Source organism: Tenrec ecaudatus, chromosome 2 (assembly GCF_050624435.1).
Source record: "Tenrec ecaudatus isolate mTenEca1 chromosome 2, mTenEca1.hap1, whole genome shotgun sequence".
Taxonomy (NCBI): Eukaryota; Metazoa; Chordata; class Mammalia; order Afrosoricida; family Tenrecidae; genus Tenrec; species Tenrec ecaudatus.
Window position 1 is genome coordinate 32,119,691 of NC_134531.1, and position 21,464 is coordinate 32,141,154.

Genomic DNA, 21,464 nt, shown 5'->3' on the forward strand with positions numbered 1-21,464 from the left:
TTTATTGAACAGTCAGCATTCTCTATAGGACCAAAGGCACCTGAATCAGGACTCCTGCTCCTCAGTTTCATTTGCATAGAGCAAAAGGAAAGCGTCAACCAGGTATCCTAGGGCAGTCTAATAAGTGAAGGGAGATAAAGGTATCCTAAGGGCCAACACAAAGGTAGGTCTGCTTGATTTATTCTCTGCTCAATAAGACATGGAGCTTTCATTGTCTAGTTGGGCAAAAATGGTAAAGAGGCCAAGATCATTAAGGCTCATGTTCTGGGAATGATAAACATTTTATTATTTCTAACCAGCTAATGTAACATCTTCCATATGTCAACATTGATAAATCAAGAAAGCACACTTTCCATAATAACCTGAGACCACTTTCTTCTAAAATTCTCTAATATTTATCAAACTGCAATGCCCACCAGGCAGTTATCCTGGCCACCACTTCTACACCACTCCCCAAAGAAAGGGGGCATGCGGCACTTCTCTGAGGCTGCCTCTCTCAGAGTTTCAGAAGGAAAAGTGGGGCACACGTCTGTTCTCCTCTTGGATATCTACAAACCTCAGGGGGGTGGCATTGTGCCCTCTGCCCATCCCTCCTCCCACTGGGAGGCTTCGCAGCAGAGCACAGAGTTACTAGGATCTCCAACTCTTCTCTTACTCTCTAAACACCCATTGGCCTTTTCTAATGCAAAGGGGATTTTACCTCATCTGAGAATAAGAAGAAAAATCTGCTCAGTGTGTTGCTATCCCCTTTTCAAATCATCTCTGTGTCACTCGGAATGGGGCCAAAATTTGGTATTTGCTATTGACAACAACAACAAAAAGCTGTTGGTTTCCTTTGGTGTAACTGCCAAATGGGATATGATTGCCAGCTCGGCGGAGAGAATGACTAACCTACTGCCATCAAGTGGATTCCATCTTACAGTGACCCTGCCCAGGACTTCTAAGGCTGGGAATCGTTATGGATTTGACAGCCTCATCTTTCTCACAGGAGCAATTGGTGGGTTTAAACCAACAACCTTGTGTGGTGAGCAGTGCCACGCTTAGCCCGAAGCTTCCCACAGCTCCTTGGAGTCTGACTATGGGAGTGTCAACTAAACGTCACATTCCATTTTATCACAGATCTTTCAGATTCACTGCGAAATGCTACATCAAGAGCTAGTAAAAGGTCTGTGAGTTTGATGGATGAATGTATCTTGGGCATATTTTATATTAATCTTGGGCATATTTTATATTAATAATAGAGAATAGTGATTATTCATCTTCCCCAGGGAAACTTTCCTAACATGGATGATTTCTATGGCAAAGGATAGAATCTTTTAAAGAACTGCCTATTTTTAAAATAGCAATTGTTTATTTAACCAGAAATAGCAGTAACCCCAAATGTCCATTCTCTCAAGTATTCCAACCAAGATATGATAAAATTTTCCTTCAGGTGATTCTTCATATATTCATTTACCTATTCAAAAATAGCCATGCCTCCTAAGGCCTGAAAATGTGGACTCTAGGAATTTATGGGATACCAAACACAATGTTTCAACAAACGGATGAAGCTCAGGAAGCACTCGCTCATCTCTGCCAACAATTTTGGAAGATAATTATTTTGTCAACTAATGAAGCAATCCATTTTTGTGTCCATTTGAAGCAGAGCGACTAAGCTGAATATGGAAATTAGTGAACCGTATCACTAGTATCACACACAAGTAAAATTGTGCTGAAGAGATTTTATAAATGGAAGTAACTGCATATTGGTAAGAGCTGCCATAAATTCTAAACAGATTTAGATGGCATGAACAATGGATGTCACTGTTGACATCAAATGGATTGGGGTGGAAGGCAGAGACTAGCACGAAGGTGTGTACTTGTATTGTATTGACTGCAAAGGCCTTGGACAGAGTGGCTCATAGAAAACTATGGATCACATTGCAAAGAATGGGGATTTCAGAGCACTTCACGGTGCTCATGAAGAACCTCTGCACCAGCGGTTCTCAGCCTGTGGGTCATGACCCCTTTGGGGGTCAAACGACCCTTTCATGGGGGTTGCCCGATTCATAACAGTAGAAAAATTACAGTTATGAAGTAGCAACAAAAATAATTTTATGCTCTCCCCAGAAGAATTTATTTCAGAGAGCACTGAAGCAGCAGCTCAGGGAGAGGGACATGTCAGATCAGAGCACACAGGAGCAAATGAAGGGGGAGGAAGAGAGAGTGGAGCACATCCTGGCTCACCACGCCTGGAGGATGATATCCCTTTTCAGAGCAGACAATGCACAGAAAGGACCATATGGCCGACTTCACTATGAGACACAGCATCACTCACTGACCCATAGCTCTACAGGAGACAACACTGGAGACACAGTGTGGGAATTGCACCCGATCTGACCCCATCACACTGAGGCAAAACAGCAAGGGTGTGCCACAGAACAGCAAGGGCCGCAGAGCAAGGAAGTCCCAGGGGAATACCAAAAATAGACTTTGGGGCCAGAGCATGGCACTCAATCAGATTCCAGCAGAAAACACTCCTGAAGGTCAACAAACAGATCTTGAACTATTTACAGGTTTTTCTCTTTTTTTGTCATTGGTTTTGTTTTCTTTTGTTGCTTTGTTTTGCTCTGTCTTATTTTTTGTGCATATTATTATGTCTGCAGGTCTATCATCTGGAGGAGAAAACCACAGGGCAGACAGTTCCAGGGGCTCATGGGAGAGGGGCAGCAGTTGGGGGAAAGGAAATGGGTGTTAACAAACCCAGGGACAAGGAACAACAAGTGATCCAAAACCAATGGCAAGGAGAGTGTAGGAGGCCTGGCAGGGCTTGATCAAGGACAATGTAACTGAGAGGAATTACTGAAACCCAAATGAAGGCTGAGCATGATAGTTGGACAAAGGAAAGTAAAAGGATAATAGAGGAAAGAACTAGGAGGCAAAGGGCATTTATAGAGGTCTAAATACAGACATGTACATATGTGAATATATTTACATATAATGATGGGAAATAGATCTATGTGCATATATTTATAGGTTTAGTATTAAGGTAGCAGATGGACATTGGGCCTCCACTCAAGTATTCCCTCACAGCAAGAACACTTTGTTCTATTAACCTGCCATTCCATGATGCTCACCTTCCTGACATGACTGCTGAAGACAAAGCAGGTGCATAAGCAAATGTGGTGAGGAAAGTTGATGGTGTCCGGCTATCAAAAGATATAGCCTCTGGGGTCTTAAAGGCTTGAAGATAAACAAGCAGCTGTCTGGCTAAGAAGCAACAAAGCCCATGTGGAAGAAGCACACCAGCCTGTGTGATCACGAGGTGGTTGATGGGATCAGGTATCAGTCATCAAAGAATAAAAACATCATATCATAGTGAATGAGGGGTAGTGCAGAGTACAGACCCCAAACCTATCTGTAGACAACTGGTCATTCATTCTCTTATAGAAGGGTCACGGGAGACAGGCAGGAGACGAGTCAGTCAGGGTTCAGTATAGCAATGATGAAACATTCAACTTTCCTCTAGTTCTTTAATGCTTCCTCCCCCCCAATATCATGATCCCAATTCTACCTTACAAATCCGGTTAGACTAGAGCATGTACACTGGTACAGATAAAAACTGGAAGCAAAGGGAATTCAGGACAGATAAACTCCTCAGGACCAATAATGAGAGCAGCGATACCAGCAGGGGAAGGGGAAGGTGGGGTGGAAAGGGGGAACTGATTACAAGGATCTACATATAAACCCCTCCCTGGGGGATGGACAACAGAAAAGTGAGTGAAGGGAGACATCGGACAGTGTAAGACTTGACAAAATAATAATAATTCATAAATTATCAAGGGTTCATGAGGGAGGGGGGACATGGAAGGAGGGGAACAAATGAGGAGCTGATACCAAGGGCTCAAGTAGAAAGAAAATGTTTTCAGATTGGTGATGGCAACAAATGCACAAATGCTCTTGACACAATGGATGTATGTATTGATTGTGATAAGAGTTATAAGAGCCCCAAATAAAACGATTTTAAAAGAAAATAATCATATGGTTTGGGGTCACCACAACATGAGGAATTGTGCTAAAGGGTTGCAGCATTAGGAAGGTTGAGAACCACCACTCTCCACAGACTAAGAAGCAGTCATTTAAACAGAACAGATGTGACATAATTTAAACTCGGGAAAAATGTACATCGAGTTTGTATCTTGGCCCCGAGTTTGTATCTTTACCCCATATTTATTCAATTTGTGTGCTGAGTGAATAATTTAAGAAGTCAGACTATACCAAGAAGGACAAGGTTACAGGAAGGCTCCTTGACAGCCTGCAGTGTGGAAGTAACACAATCTGACTTGCTCAGCCAAGAAGACTTGAAACATTTACCGATGAAGATCAGAAGACTAACACCTTCAGCATGGATTGTAACTCAATGTAAAGAAAACCCAAATCCTCACAACTGGGCCAGTAGGTAACGTCAGGATAATGGGAGACAAAAAAACAGAAGTTGTCAAGATTTTCCATTTTCTTGGCTCCACAATCAGTTCTCATGGAAGTAGCAGTCAAGATCATAAAGCATTGTGGCAGTTACATAATCGCATGTCAACTTGAAGGTATTAAGAATGAAGGGGTGCCAGCCACCTGCCACTGCACCTGACCATTCTCTGTTGGTGAAATCCAGTAAAAAAAAAAAAATGAATGAATGAAGGGGTGGAGTTTAGCCTAACAGTTAGGTTGCAGTTTGATTGGAGGGCGACCAAGATAATGCCTCTCCCACGCCAGCCTCCTTCTTTCTCCCTGGAGGTGAGCTACACATTCTCTCTCTGCTTCACCTTGTTGAAGGCGAGCCAAGTGGCTGAGACCTGCCAGAGCCTTGTGATGCTTCCACCACCATTGCATCCAAAAGACTGCAGCCACTGGTCTGTGATCTTCCTGTACTCTCTATCACTGCAGGAAGCTGTGTGAGTCTGAAGAGGAATTTTTGTACTAGTATCAGACTTATGGACTAGTATAAGACTTATGGACTTATACAATTACTCCTTGATATAAAGCTCTTTCTTACACATATATGAGTGTCAATGGATTTGTCTCTCTAGTCAACACTGCCTAACACAGGCATATTGTGTTGGGGACATCTTCTATAGAAGACCTCTTGAAAGAGTTAAAGAGTGACTAAGATGTGCTCAATTTAATCAATGGCATTTTCAATAGCCTTATATGCAAGTGAAAGTTGAACAGTGAGTAAGAAAAATAGAAGAAAAATAATAAATTTGATTTACAGCGTTAACTGAAAACATTGAAAGCATAAACTAATTCCGACCTGGAGAAGGCATAGCCAGGATTCTGCTTTGAACTGAGGGTGGAGAAACTTTGTTTCACATACTTTGGATATGCTGTCAGGAGCAGCTAGTCTCTGGAAAAGACATCATGCTTCTTAAAGTAGAAGGTCAACAAAGAAGAAGATGGTCGTTCAGGGAAGATCAACTGGATTGACACAGTGGCTACGACAATGGACTCACACCGAACTACTGTGAGGTTGGTACAGGTCCAGTGTTCCCTTTTGATGCGCATCGGGTTGCTAGGAGTCAGAACCGACTCGATATCACTTAACAACAACCAACAATGGCATGCACCAGTTATTCTGTAGGAAAGGACTAAGATGAGGATTTTGCTTTCTTGTTCTTCCATATTTTCAAATATATAGCGTCTAACAGTGGTTATGCATGAAGAATGCAACATCAGGATTGGAGGAAGGCTTATGAACAACCTTGTGATAGGCAGATGGCATAACCTCATTTGGTGAAAGTGAGGAGGACTTGAAGCCCTTCCTGATAAAAATCAAGGACTACAGCCTGTCTTGGAAAATGTCTGGCCAGAATTCTTCTTAGAGGCAAGGAGGACAAGACTTTGTTAGATGTACTTTGGACATGATGTCAGGAGAGACCAATCCCTGCAAGAAGACATCATGCTTGGTAGAGGGGCAGCAAAAGAGAGAAAGCCCCTCAAGCGATGGGATGACACAGCGACTGAAATTATGGGCTCGAGTGTAGGAACAGGTTGGCACAGGACTATGCAGTGCCCTCTCTTGTGCATAAGGTCACTATGGATCAGAACTGATGTGATAGCAACCTCACAACAAAAATAACATGAGCTGAGCTACTAACTGGAAGGTCACTAGTTCAAAACCACCTGCTGCTTCTCAAAAGAAAGATGAGACTTACTACTCTCATAAAGAGTTACAGTTTCAGAAACGCACAGGGGTAGTCCTGTCCTGTAGGATTGCTAAGAGTTGCAATTGACTCTAGTGAGCATGCATTTTGAGTTACTGTAAACATACAGAGATTTCTCATTTCTGAGTCATCGTGTGCTCATTTAATTTTCCAACTTTTTGTTTTTTTCTGGAGTTAGTAACAGTACTTCTTTCAATACAGACCTGTTTGTCCTTGTAGCCATCCTCAAAATACTACATCTTCACTACGCCTATGATACCAATGCACCAGGTCTCTGCTCTTCCTTTTTTATTGTCCAACTTTCACATGTATATGAAGTCATTGAACATATCAGGATCTGGGTAGAGTACACAATAGTCTTCAGTATGACTATTTTTTTCTTTTGAATATTTTAAGGAGGTATTTTGCAGAAAGTTTGCCCAGTGCAACATGTTTTTGATTTCCTGACATCCATGAGCATTGATTGTTTATCGAAGTAAAATGAAATCTTTGAGAAATTCAATATTTTCCCCATTTACTTTGATGTTGCTTATTGGTCCAGCTGTGAGAATTTTTTTTTCTTTATGTAATCCAATCGAAGCTTAGTTTATTTTGCCAACCTAGCCGATAAACACATGTGGGGTTCATTGAAAGGTGGAGGGATAAATGGCTCTGTGAGTGTCGCCTTTCTAGTTCTCAGGTCTCTTGTTTTCTGATGGTCGGACCAGGGTGCAGCTACCTTAGCAGTTCCCTGCTTCAGCTGGCAAACCTCACTTCCTGCAGGACATCCCTAAGAAGCCACATGGACCTGCTCCCATGCATCCCTGAGTGCTGGAGCAGCTGTGTGGAGACCCCTGCCAGCGCTGAGATGCTTACATGTTCACTGACTTGGCTTTACTCCTGAAGTTGGCATCATAGTGTATGTTTTGTGAGATAGAGGAGGACTTTGTGGATAGATGTCGGACATATGGGTTAATGGGTTAATGCTGGACTTGTGGGCTTGGGCAGCATTGGGTTGAGATGTTTTCTTGATGTGCACTTAACCTTTTATAAAACTCTCTCTTATGCATGAGTTTCTGTGTGTTTGTTTCTCTAAAGTACCTAGACTAACACAACCCAGCTGTGAGAATTTTTGTTTCCTTTATGTAATCCTAGCGAAGCTTATAGTCCTTGATCTTCATCGGTAAGTTCTTTACGTCTTCTCTGCTCTCAACAGATATGCAAATGTGTCATTTGTATATGGAAGGTTATTAAAGCGTCTTCCTCTAATTGTGCTGCTATGGCTTCACAGGTTATACCTACAGAATATTTCCTAGAAGTAAACAGACTGTAAGAAAATGCAAAATCTCGAGGTGCGTCTGCCTTCTTTTACTTCGAGGAGCTCTAGAGGCAAGAAAAGGTGCGTGGTTTTATTCTCTCACAATGGAATAAAACGTCCACATCCATATTGCACAGGCTTTTTATTTGCTTCATGTATGGATTTTATGTGACATCCTCAAAGTATAAGATATTCTTTCTTTTTAAAAATTGTTCCCCCTCCCACTGTCACCTTAGAAAAATCTGTTCTTTCCAGGTCTCCTCCTTTTCCAAGAAAGGACTCCGTGTCTGTCAAGTACCTGGATGGTGGCACGTTGCTCTCCTTCCTGTTTCAACTGTCCCAAGGTGCTTCCTTTCCTCAGAGGTGGCCGAGAAAACGCTGCCGCACCAGCCATTTGTGAATACAGTAATTCTCAGGAGGCATACACTCATATCCTGTTCTCGCTGTGTATTTTATTAACTGTTGGGGTTATGCTATTGCCAGGCCCGGGCTAAGCCTGACGTGGTGCCCAGTGCTAACCACTGTCTTTAAAGGCTTATGAATACAGCCATAAACACTACGTACATCAGTAAAAGCGTGTACTTTTAGTATTAACACCACCACCTCGGCCTCTTGCTTCCCTTTTTATGCCTGGGTAGTGCATAATGAATATACAATTACAGTATACATCATCCATTTTTCATGTACATGTGGACAAACTAATTTGTTTAAACTCTTGGGTCACAATCAAGTCACTTCTAAACTCTGGCCTCTAGTTTTCAAATGACATGAACCTTCCCACGTCGTATGTGCTTGGGTTTTTCCTTCCTTTTCAACTTGAGCCAAGAATAATAAATCAGGGTTGTTACTGCAAGCAACCTGAAAGTTAAACGGCTGCTTAATGCGCATCGGTAGAAGTTTAATGTCAGGCGTCACAGAAGCATGGAAGACTCTTTCACTCAATGACAGCAAACTTGATGTTCACCTTCCAGGTGCCCTAGGCTATGAAATCTCAACAACACTTTGGAATAAATATGAAAACAAAAGTTAGAGAGGCAATTCATCTTTTTCTCCCTGGTTTTACTTAACAGGGAGACTGAATAGTTGAAAAAAATATTGCTGCTGTATTCCTAGTGCAAGATCTAACCTTTATTAGGTGAGAAATCCAAGAAAGAAGTAATACTGTGCAAGGTTAATTGGGTGGTGATTGGATCCCTACTGAGACTATATCATAGTATAAGGTAGCCGTCATTCAGAAAGCTCCCATGTGTCTGTAGAACAGAGTTGGAATTCACTTCAAGATCAATGAACATTCACTCATTCAACAAAGTTCTAGAAACTGTTAAGAGCTGAAGTCAGAATGATGATGATAACCTTATAAATTACAAAAAATACAACGCAAATAAATAGAAAAAGTCATACTGCACTGACCTCTGTGTACAGATAAGGAACACTAAGAGATGATTGCTAATCACATACTTAATTTATTTCAAAACCTCAGATTTCTTTGTCTTTGAATGACTCATAGTTTTAATCTGGACTTTAAAATGCTATTTAATCCGAGGTAATATTGTCCAAGCCATCTATCAATGGAAGCAGTTTTGAATGATATTTAAGCAAGTTGCCTTTGGAAGCAAACAGGTATGCTATTTCTTTGCCAGTGGAAACTTGATCATGTTCTCCAGAAATCTCAATTTATATTTAAAAGTTGGGTTCTTGATAAATTGCCTTCTTGATCATATTTGATAGTACCATTGTGATGACAGAAGAAACGGTGCATGGAGGGTAGTTTGATGCAGTGCCTGGAACATCCAAAGCCAGTCGCTGTTGAATCAATTCCAACTCATGGATGTTGGAGTAAACTGAGCTCCATGGGGTTTTTAATAGTTTATTTATTTTTATTGACATATAATTCCTGTCATACAATGCAGTGGTTTGAATATATGAAAAAGAGGCGTGGAAGCATTCCCACCATCAACTGTAGACATTTCTTCATTTGTGTACTCATTGTTATTATGTGCTCCCAATTACCCTTCCACTTCCCCTGCCATAACCTTCAGAAACTACTCATCTAGCTACTGTCTGGATAGTCTAACCTATACTGGATTTCATAAAAAGAAAATCATACAACTCTCTCCCCTTAAGAACAGCAACCAAATAAAACACAGAAATACCTCAATCCAAAAGAAAGCAGGACATAATAAAAACTAGAATAAATTGAAAATAAGTCAAAGGGGGAAATAACTGAAACGCTATTAACTTTTAACCTGACTGAATCTGCCTTCCGAGCCCTAAGGACATAGAGGTTGTACTTCAGGCTGTAACTGCAGGGTCAGCCCTTTGAAACCACTCGGCAGCTCTGAGTTAGAAAGGCTTTCCAGTCCCATAAACATTACAGTCTGGGAAACTCACAGAGGCCATTCAACCCTGTCTTTTAGGGTCGCTCTGAGTCTGAATTGACTTGATGGCAGTGGGGGGCGGGGGAGGGTGTATCTGCATTAATTCACTTTCTGATGCATTCATTCTGTCAGAGAGTAAGGTTATTTTCATCCCCAGTTAATGGACCGAGGGATTCAATGGAAGCTTAATCTCTTGGGAAACTCATAAATGGATTTGGGCTTTCCCTTTCAACCATAGCCTATCCCTGTCATTCATAGCCCTCCAAACCGAGTGCTCCGGCCTTAAAGCTTTAAAGTAATTCCCTCCTCTGATCTTGGGTTTTATTATTTACAATCCTTGGATCCCACAGTCTACTGTCTTTCTATGTGGACATAGCTGGCACCTCACTTAGATGGCTGCTTGTTTGAAGACAAGGTTTTAAGACACAAGACACTATTATTTCTGATAGCCTGACACCATCTGATTTCTTCACCACACTTTGGTATAGCGACCTTTCATTTTTTAAAAAAAATCATTTTATTGGGGGCTCAAGCAACTCTTATCACAATCAATACATCCATCCATCCATCTGAACTTTCATTTAGCAGCCTAATGGATTACCTGTATGCACCACCTAGGGTCTCCACCTGCAATATAATCTCTTCATAAATACTAGTTATATATTTATTCTTTTGTTGAATGTCTTGGCAAAATGAGAGCATGATAGTCTCCATTGTTAATCTTTTCCAGTCTCCCCAAACATTTTGTTTCTTGGGAAAAGACTTCCTGGAATATATGTTGTTAACCATAACTTTGGATTTTTTACCGACACAAAGTATCAAGCATTCTATTGACTGCTTTGGGTAAGCACCTCTCTGGATGCTGCTATAAAAACACACTGACTTGTGCTCACTCGAGGCTTACGTCTCCTTAAGAGCTAACCTTTCTAAGAGCGCCATGCAAATTTTTGGATTATAGCCATACATTATATTCACTAAGTCCAGTTTACAACAAAATATGTCCTACATTGCCTTGGGAGAGAAAATTAACCAGGGGACACTAACTGTTACATTTTTGTTTTTAACAGGGTGCTCTCTGTTTGGCCAAGGAGACCTAAGCTCACACCTCCTCTAAAGATGGTATGGTTTAGAGAGTTGCATCAATTGTAGTGCCAACTGTCTAATGGGCTCCTGTTGAGCCCTCTGTAATTGAGAGGGGGGGGGATTCAATAAGTTTCATGAATTCAAATAGGAAAGCATAGGATGTTGACTTCTAGGTCTAATGCCGTCCTCAGGTTTCAACATTTGTTGACCTTTCTATGTGCGTGTGGTATGAATTCATTTTTAAAGTTTTCTGTTTTGTTTTTCCTTTGAATTACTCGAAGCTCTTCCCTGGAAGCTTTTTTGAGCCCTTAGGCTATTGTGCTCCAAGAAAATTGAAACTTTTTTAGAAGGTCTCCGATGGCTCGTCTTGCTTTGAGTGTTCAGTGGAAGGACACCTTTCTGTGCCAGTGTTTTTTCCACCCTGGAACCACTTGAGTGAACAAAACACGTCATTTTTTCAGAAATCAAAGGTTTCTTATTAAAATTTTTACTTGAAATTCACAGAGTTGAATAACGTTTCCAAGTTCAGAATAAGACTAATAGTCTATTAAGAATAAGGAACGATGGACTTCTGTTTTTATTAACCAAGGGCTGAGAGTGACCTTAAAATACCATCTAGCACGTTCAACATCACCCGGCAAGACTGCCCAGTGCCCCACCTAGCCTAGTCTCTGGTTGTTTCCTTATTAAATATCCAGTGGAAGAGATTGTGTCAGAGATCGTTACAAGTCTGCTCCAGTGTCTTAAAAAGAGAACCAAGTAGCAGCTTAATGAGTGTAAATGTTTGTTGTGATTTACACTCAGGTGAGCTCTTGATCTTCTATTGACTGTCTTGTCTTGGTCAACTTAGTGTATATTGCTGACATTACACAATATTTCTCTTTATTCTTCCATTAGCTACATTTATTAAGCACTTATTGGGCACATGAGATGTAAAACAGGCAGGATGCGGACAGAAAATAATTTGAATAAATATACACAATGATTTCAGCTACTGAAGAACTACAAAAGTTATATACTTTACAAAAATTTTTATGCCTGTCAAAATAATAGCCTACAAATATAATACAATAATAATTTTCAAAATTGTGCTCAGCATCAGAGGATTATCATAAAGTGGGCTGAGAAAAGCCTGCACAGTATCAATTCTTATGACATGTTTCACATTGAAGATGGCTTAAATAGGACAAAAACTTTGACTCCTTGCTGAGATACTCATGGTCAACAACTATATATGTGTGCAGTTCCTCTAAAGTACATAACTCCGGTCACATTATAAGTCCATTTTACCATGAATGCCCACCCTTTTTTCAGCCTATTTTTTACTATGTTCTTTAGAGAACTGTTCATATCTCCTTTGTCTGATCATCCTCTTCAAGTTTCCTACTTTCAGTTTTTTAACAATTTATGGTTTCACGACTTGCTTTTAATCTCTCTTTAACCTCCGCGATTTCAAAGCTTGTTTTCTTCTTGGTGGCTTCTAATTTTTCTCTTGTTTTCACTTCAAGATCTGCAAATTCTGTCTTGTGCTTAAACGCTCCTAAAGTAAGCTGATGAGACGTTGTTAACAATTGTTGCCTCATTGCCGTTGGGTCTTGAAATATCATTTCATCATAAAACTCTGAAGCCGCCATCTTTTCCCCAGCATTGCATTGGTGCCTGACTGAAAGAGCTTTAATAAACGATACAGGGTCACCTTCATGAAGAGCTCACTAAAGTTAAGGGTGCTACAGCAAAGTGTGGTGAAGAACGCAGACGGTGCCCGGCTATCAATTGGAATAGTGTCTGGGGTCTTCAAACAAGCAGCCTTCTACACGAAGGAAGCATCAACAAAGTCCACATCAAAGAAGCACACCAGCTGGTCTTTCCCTAGGGTCAATGAAAAATATATTTATGATTATTTCAAATTCACCCCATCCTGTTTCTGTAATTTCACACAGAGCCTTAGTGACAACTCTTAAGGGATTGCCATAACTTTCATGTAATTTAAACTGGATTTTCTTCACACATATGCTGACATAGCCTCATTTCTATATGGTTTCACATACACTGTCCACTGATGAGTATGTCCATCTTCCTCTCGTTTCTTTCCAACATTCCCATAAACTATTGGCTCAACAATTGTAACTCCCTCCCTCCCCAAAAGCGAGGTTCAAACCCGAGATGGAAATGCAGGAAAGGGTGACCTGTGGGCCTACTCCGGAGGAAGTTGCAGGCTGAAACCGACCATCCAGAGTCACTCTCCCTCCAGAGTCAGGTCCAGTCTCTTGAACATATTGTCCCACGGAAGACGCCACCACCTCTGCCAGGGAAAGAGACCGGGGTTGGCGGGGTCAAGGCCCCGTTTCTCCCAGGCTGGCCCAAGCGAAGGCTGTCTGGCCAAAGAAGGGCAGTCGCCGGTCCTACAGCACAGAGTAACCGGTAACTCCTCACATCTCTGAAGCCCATTCATTCATATTATTTCTATTTGGAGAAATTGTAGAACAGATAAGTTGAGTGTCATAAAGGAGTTGTATTACACATCACATAGCACCATTGTGGATTTTTCTTTTGAATGGGACCATTGTTAAAGGTCAAATGCCGCATCTTCACAATGCCCCACCTTGGTCTCAGGAGCACATGCAACCTACAAGAACAGGCACGTGATTTTAGTTTTAGTGTCTCTTTTGAAAGAAAATTCATAGTGGAAATAACCAACTGGGGCTTACATAGTGAACATATATTTTACTAAGCACAGTATCATGTTCATGCATTTGTGAGCAGTAAGGCGTGTGCTTTGGGCATGCTACTAAGAATGGCCAGGCAGTGAAAAAGCAGAAGAGCCTCAAAAAGATGGATTGACAAGATGGCTGTAACAAGGAGATGAAACATAGTGACAATATGAGGTTGGCTCAGACCTGGGTAGTGTTTGTTCGTTGGCCGTAGGAGTCTTATGAGTCAGAATCAACTCAAAAGCACCTAAGACCAAATTTACATGCACGAGAGAACGTTCTTAGTTTAGAAAATCAATGCATATGTTCCATTTATCATCATGTAATACGTACCGGTAGTATTTTACACTTTAAAAGTCCTCCATTGATTATGCATATTTTTGGATAATCAATTCATTTTGCATATTTTGTCAGAACTAAAATTACAAATATTGCCACACATTTAATTTTATTAATTTTCTGTCCACTGAGGTACAGTGGAGTAGGGGAGCACTGATATCAAAGACTTCAAGAAAGAAGAAAATATTTTGAAACTGATTGTGGTATCAATTGTACAATGCTGCTTGATGCAATTGAACTATGGAATGGTATGATGTCTGGATCAGCTCCCAATAAAATTGTTAGAAAAAATTAAAATTATAAAATAGTCTGGATTCTCATCATTGCAGAGGCTACAAAAAATTCTTGAAGTGGCATCAACTTGATGATAGTGAATTTTGTTACTGTTGTTGTTATTTCATTGCTAAGTGTGTTAGTCCAAGTAAACTAGAGAAGCAAATTCATAGATACTCATATGTATATAAGAAAGAAGTTTGAATATTGAGAAAACAGCCCAGCTCACTCCAGATCAAGTCCATAAGTTCAATATCAGCCCATATGTCTGATTCTATTCTATAAAGTCTTCTTCAGACTCATGAAATATGTGCAATGATGCCAAATGGAGGAGGATCACAGACCAGGGGTTGGAAGTATTGTGGATCCAGTGGTGTTGTAAGCATCTCAGTGCTGACAAGGGCATCTACATAGTTTCTCTGGCTCCAGAGGTGTGGTTGCATCAGAGTAGGTGAAGTGCCATATGTCTTGTCAGTAGAACATCTCTCAGGGAGTGTGCAGTGACAGGGAAATGTCTCCCTCCTCCAAGGAGGAAAATACAGGAGTTCTCAGAATTCTCAGGAGAAAGCCACGCCCACACAGAGGCCTCGTTGATTATATCCTGATTGAGAGGCCAGGCTCCACCCTTTCACTCATAATCCTCTCAAATTGACCTCATAATCCTCTCAAATTGACACCAGATTATGTAACTGCCACACTAAGCAGATGTCCTTTCCAGGAATTGATCTCTCCTAAAAAACATAGTCAAAGTGAGAGAGATCAAGTCTCGCCAGCCTCATTTCTAAGAAACATTCTGGCCATCCTTCTTCCAAGACAGATATGTTTGCTCTTCTGACAGTCCAGGGCACTTTCAATATTCTTCAGCAACACCATAATTCAAATGCATCATTTTTCCTTAGTCTCCTTTATTCACTATCCATCTTTCACATGCAGATAGGCGATTAAAAACACCATAGCATGGTGTATCAGTGTTCAATGTATCAAATTTGCTATTGAGATGTTCCTGAAATTCAAGTGGGATATAGTTTAGTCTTGTAAACTTGTTTTAATTGTCTTCAGTTGCAACCTCAATGTACCTATGAGCAGTTGATGGGTTCTTCCATAATGGCCCCTGGCCTTGTTATGGTTGATGATATTGTACTTTTGGATAGTCCTTCCTCAAAGATGTAATCTATTTGATTCCTATGTGTTCCCTCTAAGGAGGTCCATTCCACAGCTTACGTTGTAGAAAAAATTATTGCACCAAAGTCATTCATCTTACAAAATCTATATGTTCTCTCCACCTTCATTTCTATCACCAGGTCCTTAGTTCCTACTATTGTTCCTTCCTCTTTATGTCCAACTTTTGCTTTCTAAGTATCATTAATTATCAATACATCTTGATTGCATGTTTGATCAACTTAAGACTGAAAATTGTATTAGAACTCTTCAAGTTCTTCATCACTCCCTTTAGTGCTTGGTGCACACATTTGAATAATATTTGAATTAGTTGGCATTCCCTATAGGTGTACAAATATTAGCCTGTCACAGACAGCACTGCAGTCCAAGATAGATCTTGAAATGTTCTATTTGATGATGATTATGTTGCTTTCTTCTTGAGTTTTCAACCCCAGCCGAGTAAACCGTATGATTTTCTGATTCAAACTAGCCAATACCTGTCCATTTCAGCACATGAATGCCAAAAATATCTATCTCAACATGTTTCATTTCGTTTTTGACAACTTCCAACTTTATATAACAGATTCATACTTTGTACCATCCACTTCTGATTATTAATGGATGTTTACAGCTGCTTATTTTAATTTTGAGTTGCATCCCATCATCAAATGAAAGTTCAGAAAGATTTACGCCATCCAAGACTTTAAGATTGACTCTACTTTAAGGCAATAGTTCTTCCCCCATCACATTTCAATGCCTTACAACCTGAAGTGCTCGTTTTCAGACTACTTTGTCCTGTTATTTATGAAGTTTTTAGTGATTGATACCTCAAAAATGGACTACCTGTTCCATCTTTCTAGCCTGCCCTTTGTCTGGAAGCTCAGCGAAAACCTGTTCACTGTGGAAGATTCTGCACCTGAGCTTCTGCACTCACAGCAGCACCCATGCCGCCACGCCGTAAGAAAATGACAAACGAGTGTTAGGTCTGTCTGGTTGGCTTCAATTCATAGTGACATTATTTAACAGAATGAAATATTGCCCAACTCCATGTCATCCTCACCAATTGTTCTAGGAATTACAAATTAAGAACTAGTCATTTAAGCATTTTATTCCGAAGCATGATAGCAATTAACAGGTAAAATATCCAGAAGATTGGAAAATAATGACCACTGACGAGCAAGAATCAGAATGAGAGAAAACTGTAACAGACCATGTTCATTTTACTTATAGAAGCCTTACGTGATTATTTCATTTTTAAAATGATGTGTTTGATCCATAATTTTATAATATGGTTAATGAAAAAAATAATTTAAAAGAGGCTGTTTTAAAAGGTGAGATTAGCATCCATGATATAAGATAATCGCTTATGCACCGCTAATCTAATAAAAGTGTAGTTGTGAAAATAAACTGAGTCAATGCAAGACTATTGGCTACCAAACCAAGCCTAGCTGAAAAGAGATTTAGGCAATGGGAAAAGACTAGTAAGAAAATTCCCAGAGTGCAGCACTGGACATTGAGGAAGGAAAAAGCCGAACGTGAAGGATGATGGAGGATTGAAAGAAAAGTGCCACAAAAAAAAAGAAAGAAAAGTGCCAACATACAGCCCACAGCAGTTCCAGAAATCCAACTTCACCAAAAAAAGCAGAAACAAAAGAAGAAGGAAGGCAGCCCATCCACAGCGCCCACTCTTTACACCCACAGACTTCTAGTTTCCACACCAGAGCTACTCTATCCTGCTCCAACGTTGGGATCAAAACGCCTGCATGTTTCTAAAAATTTACATATGATTCTCATGAATAGAGAGGATCGAAACACATGGGTGTAGCAATTTACTGATTCATTTCTACTTCACCTTCCTATAATGAGAAGAACACTGGAGTGGGAGGCCAGAATCAGGTGAAAATCCTACCCTCATTCTCTCCTGGGCCATACAAACTATGGAAAGTCCCGTGAGCCCTCTGTGAGCTTTAGCTCCCTCACCTGGAAAGTGGAGGGAACAAGACACCTCCCAGCTCACAGGTCTATGAGGACCGAACACTTGCCCACTCACAAGGTCATAGGCATCGGATCAAATGCTAGTGTGCAACCTCTTTGAAGTCTACAAATCAATGAAGTCTCACTGTCATCAGCCCCATTTTAAAGAGGAAGAGGAAGAGTTGTTACCAATAATGAGTTGCCTTAATTTCTTTCTTTAATAACTCATTAAAGGCTGACATGTGCAGGGCCTAGAAGTAATGCCAAAATCAGATTGCTTTAATATTTTCCCCCATTTTAAAAAGTAAACTCGTCAAGTTATGTGGGAGAAAGATGAGGTTTTCCTACTCCTGTATAGCGTTACAGTCTTGGGAACCCACAGGAGCAGGTTCATGCTGTCTTATAGAGTCACTATGAGTTTGCATCGGCTCGATGGCAGGGAGTGGATCAAGTTACAAAAATGAGCACGGTCACTTCAAGTTTGCCAAGAGAAGTTAAGGTGAGCGGAAGTGGTCCATCTGAACAAACCAGGAATCCCTGCTCAGGAAAAACTCATCACCTTGACACCATATTCTAGTGGGAGTGCTGGGGAACATGAAATTGGAGAGATTACCCTCATAATGATCTTTGAGGGCCGTTCCAGTGGGCCTGGGGGTGGGGAGAGGGCAGGCGGAATCTTGGACATTTATGGAAACCGTTGACTCAGCTGGGTAATAAATGTCAGTAATTCTGAAGTGTTTGCCAGCAAACATGGCTCTGTGAACAGTTTTTTTAACCGACTTTTAATCAACCTGGCGCTAGGGAAGAGCTGTAACCATGGATTGAATGCTCAATGATATGCATTCAAGCAAAGAGCTGCATGACTATTTCCAGATTTTATTACAGATTCACAAATTCCAAGACTTCATGCTTCTCCATATCACAGTGCAGTCAGGTTTTACGTGCCCCTCTGGAGAGGTGGATAATTCATTCCTGGTATGCCTGAGAAATAAAGCTATTGAGTTGGGCCCAATCAGACGTAAAGGTGACATCGCACATGAGCAGAACCAAGGAGAAGGGGCTTGATACAAGTCTGCCATCCATGGGTGGAAACAGGCGATTTTGCAGCAGAGCACTGAAAACCAGGACATGTATACAATAGTGCTATTTACATTTGAGCCTAAAACCAGACGAAAATTAAGAAGCTGGGCCTAAGAATCCAAAGCATTTACTGAGAACCACAGGAACCTCCCTTGCTGACAAGCTGCTTCAGACTGACAGCCAACCTGAAGGACTGACCCCTGGGGTTTCCCAGGCTGCCGTGCTGATGGAAGGAGCTGCTCTATCAGTCTCGTGGGCCATGTTCTTTTATATTCAAAGTCCTCTCATCTCAATGTTATTAGGAGAAAGGGTTTCAGAACTCTTGTCCCGTCTGTGAAAGCCCCCATGACAATCACTACACACACACATACACACACACACACACACACACACACACACAATCCTTGGATTCTTTAGTGTCCCTAGAAATTTAATAATATAATAAAGCAATAAGAGTGACTGTTTTTAAGTCCAAGGATTTCCTCACTTTTGGACTTGTATGATGTCTTCCAAGAGGGATGCTGGTAACTATTGGCCAAAGGACCACATTACGGCATCAGTTTAGTCACATGTGCGATGTTCTTTTGTCTTCGAAATGCCATCGCCACACAAACGAATCCTGTGTTGCTTTCTCTAGTGGGTGGTTAGGGTGGGATTTCATTATTGGAAAAATGTTCCAATAAAAATTACAGATGGAATTTCAAATATGTGACGGGAAGAATTTGACCTTTAACCAAATAGCTAGTCCAGGAAGATACTGGAATAGTGATTTAATAACTGTCAGGAACCACAAAACACACTCACACTCAACATTTGGTGAGTATTTACTGGATAGTGCTTGTGTCACATAATCAGCACTAGCACCACATAATTCCCTTCACATTTCTCTTGCTTTCCTGTTAAGACTGGAAATAATTAAGGGGGCAGAATATCGTAGAATTCTTTTAAACCAGCTATATCTCTTGGCAACATTCAAGTGGAAGATGAATTTGAGAATGATGAGTGCAGCGAATGTATAAGGGTACTTTGCTCAATTGATGTATGTATGGATTGTGATAAGAGTTGTATGAGCCCCAATAAAAAGATTTATTAATAAAAATTTTAAAAAATCTTTTTTAACACATCTTAGAAATAGCTTTCAATGCAAATAATTAATTCACATTATAGTGGACTAAAAATATAAAGCAAACTTTAAAAGAGAAAACTTGTAGCTAGACAGAAAAAAACAAAGTTTAACAAGAAATCCTAAAAATAGTTTTATTGCTTTTCTTTCAATCTTCTCAAAGTCATTGTAAATGCTGTGGCCATTCTATTTGTCTGCTTTATTACCTAATATTCCATTTGTAATGTCTCTTTATGAAGCCCCCTGTGACTGTCCTATTTTAATTACATACTTAATTTTCCAAATTAGGAAAAATTAATTTTGTAATGCATTTAAATGAGTTTTATATATAAGTTTATATATATATATATACACACAGGAAATACTCAAAAGTATTTTCACTGAACATTTGAATATCACCAAAAGTAAAGTATCTGGCAGCTCATACACATATTCTATTAGGCAAAATATAACAAACTCATTTTTCTTTGTAGACCAAGCAACAACACGTGTATCCCATGTCTCCTTTTTTTGTACTTTCCTAAATAGCTAGCCAGAATTCCTTTGAAGAAAAGTCAAAATATTTTAAAAACCCAGTATATAAGATGAACTATTTTGAGATCAGGATTTACTTTCAAAAAGAGTTAAGCAACAGTATTTCTCTGAATAGTGCAATCCTCTAGATAATTTTAAACACTTTGACATAAAGCACAGATTACTAAAGAATCTTTCACATAAACTTGCCAGAAGTAAGAAAATTAAGAGACATCTCATAAAACTATGTCCAACAATATAGTGAAAAATAAGAAGATGATCAACTTTTAATGCAGGGACAATAAAACTAGAATTCATTATTGTCACTGTTCTGTTACATATTGTTCTGTGTAAAAGGAATCCAGGTGAGTGTAGCAACAGAAGCCCTGGTGCACTGTGGGTAAGCATTCTAATGCTAATGGATAGGTTGGTGGTTCAAACCCATAGCCACTGTACATGACACAGATGTGGGAGTCTATTTTGATAATATGGCAGTCTTAGAAGCCCTACAGAGCTGTTACACTGTGCCCTATAGGGTTGCTGTGAGCCAGAATCATGGCAGTATTTTTTCATGAATGGTTAAGCATTTAGCTGCTAACCAAAAAGTTGGTTAGCCAAGAGAGAGACCTGGGGATCAGTCTGCTGTAAATCTCTTAGATTTCCTGATAACCATGAACATGGAACACTAAAATGGAGTTGCTATAACAGATAAGAGGGAACCTGGACCTCTGATATTTGGGGGCACCAAACTAGCTCCAGATACTATGCCTACCAATTTATACCTAAGAGAGAAATAAACTTCCTTCTTCTCTAAGCCACTGTTATGGAGACTGTTTGGTTACTTGCACTGAAGCCTAATTTCACTCAAGGACCATATCATGCACTGAATATGAAAATTAGCAAATGGGAAATATAGAATCAAACAACACAACCAATGTGAAATTAAAAACCCCCCAAGTCATAATTGGATAAGTTTTTCAGCTTAAAATGGGAAGTCTTTGCGCATGGGAACAATTGAATAAAGGATGCTTAGAGTTCCCAAAGAGCCCACAAGGACCAGTAACACCGTGTGCTTTAAAAAGTACATTTTTGAAATAGTAAAAAGAATTTAAACTAAGTCATGGCATCAATTTCCAACATAAAATATGTTTCAGCTGGCAGAATCCATAGTAAATTTTTCAAACAGCATTTTTCAAAAAGGGGTCCCAACTGTGGCAGGATGTGGAGTCACGAGAGAGGCATTTTTAAAACCTAGCTTGTGTCTCCCACCGATGGTGCAGTATTTGTTGTGATGTGTTCTTCCAGCCCTAGTCCTTGTAACGAGCACCAAACAACCTG

The 21,464-nt window shown here is 40.2% G+C and overlaps 1 pseudogene; it reads right to left on the reverse strand.

Moving 5' to 3' along the window:
• Positions 1–12,301: 12,301 nt before the first annotated feature.
• On the reverse strand, positions 12,302–16,382 carry LOC142439937 (YEATS domain-containing protein 4-like; annotated as a pseudogene).
• Between the last annotated feature and the right edge of the window lie 5,082 nt (positions 16,383–21,464).